At 49.4% G+C, this 1,554-nt stretch overlaps 1 pseudogene across 1 annotated transcript; it reads left to right on the forward strand.

Annotated features, from left to right (window-relative positions):
* The first annotated feature begins 335 nt into the window (after positions 1-335).
* Positions 336-1,554, forward strand: LOC102438289 (annotated as a pseudogene). Its single transcript, XR_329850.1, has one exon. The product of XR_329850.1 is annotated as a keratin, type I cytoskeletal 18 pseudogene (transcript).

The following is a 1,554-nucleotide window of genomic DNA, read 5'->3' on the forward strand; positions in this document are numbered from 1 at the left end:
CTCTGATACCATTTCATCTTAAACAAACAAACAAGCAAGCAAACAAGAAGTGGGTGGGTAGAGCGGTGCCTCTTACAAGGGTGAATTGAGGATGATCTGAGGGAGAAAAGTTCTGCTGTCTATAAAAATAAAGTATTAGAGTTACTCTTTGAGAATAAGACATTGTCTCTAGAAAGGCCTTATTAATTATAGGTAAGGATTGATACATTGGCCTATTGTGACTGCTATCATTTCAGCAAGGACAGCTTCCCTGTCCAACTCAGCTGTTAACTTAGAATGTTAGACTTTGCCGCTTGAACTTGAGTCTCGGCTTCTCACCTTCCTCTCTGAACAACATGAGCTTCAGTATCTGCTCCAGTTTCTCCTCAAACTACTAGACGTTGGGCTCCTGCAGTCACTCAGCTACTGGGCCAGGCCAGCCAGCAGCGTGGCCAGCATCTATGCAGATACCTGGGGCTTGGGCTCCCAGATCTCTGTGTCCCACTCCACCAATGTGCGGAGTGGTTGGGGATACAGGGGCCTGGCTGTGGGGATGGCTGGGCGTCTGTCGGATATAGGGGACATTCAGAGCTAGAAGGAGACTATACAATGCCTGAATGACTGCCTGGCCTCCTTTCTAGAGAGGGTGAGAAGCCTGGAGGCTGATAATCGGAAACTGGAGATCAAAATTCGGGAACACCTGGACAAGAAGGGACCCCAGGTTAGAGACTGGGGGCATTATTTCATGACCATCAAAGGCTCAGATCTTTGCAAGTTCTGTGGACAATGCCTGCATCGTTCTACAGACTGACAAGGCCTGCCTTGCTGCTGATGACTTCAGGGTCAAGTATGAGACAGAATTAGCCATGCACCAATCTGTGGAGAGTGACATCAATGGGCTCCGAAAGGTCACTGATGACATCAATATCACTCGGCTGCAGCTTCAGACAGAGATCAAGGCTCTCAAGGAGGAGCTGATCTTCATGAAGATCCACGAGGAGGAAGTAAATGGTCTACAAAACCAGATTGCCAACTCTGGGTTGACTGTGGAGTTGGCTGCCCTCAAATCTCAGGACCTCAGCAAGAACATGGTGGTCATCCAGGCCCAATATGATGAGCTGGCTTGGAAGAGCCGAGAGGAGCTAGACAAGTACTGGTCCCAACAGATTGAGGAGAGCACCACAGTGGTTACCTCACAGACTGTTGAGATAGGAGCTGCTGAGATAATATGGACCTGAGACATACAGTCCAGTCCTTGGAGATCGACCTGAACTCAATGAGAAATCTGAAGGCCAGCTTGGAAAACAGCCTGTGGGAGGTAGAGACCCGCTATGCCATGCAGATAGAGCAGCTCAACAGGATCCTAATGCACCTGGAGTCAGAGCTGGCCCAGGAGTAGGAGGCCCTGATGAACATCAAGGTCACACTGGAGGCTGAGAGTGCCACCTACTGCTGCCTGCAAGAAGGAGGTGTGAACTTTAATCATAATGATGCCCTGGACAGCAGCACTGCATGCAACCCATCCAAAAGACCACCACCTGCAAGATTGTGGACACCAAAGTCCTGAGGTGGTAA

This window comes from Myotis lucifugus, unplaced genomic scaffold (assembly GCF_000147115.1).
Source record: "Myotis lucifugus unplaced genomic scaffold, Myoluc2.0 scaffold_30, whole genome shotgun sequence".
NCBI classification, from domain to species: domain Eukaryota; kingdom Metazoa; phylum Chordata; class Mammalia; order Chiroptera; family Vespertilionidae; genus Myotis; species Myotis lucifugus.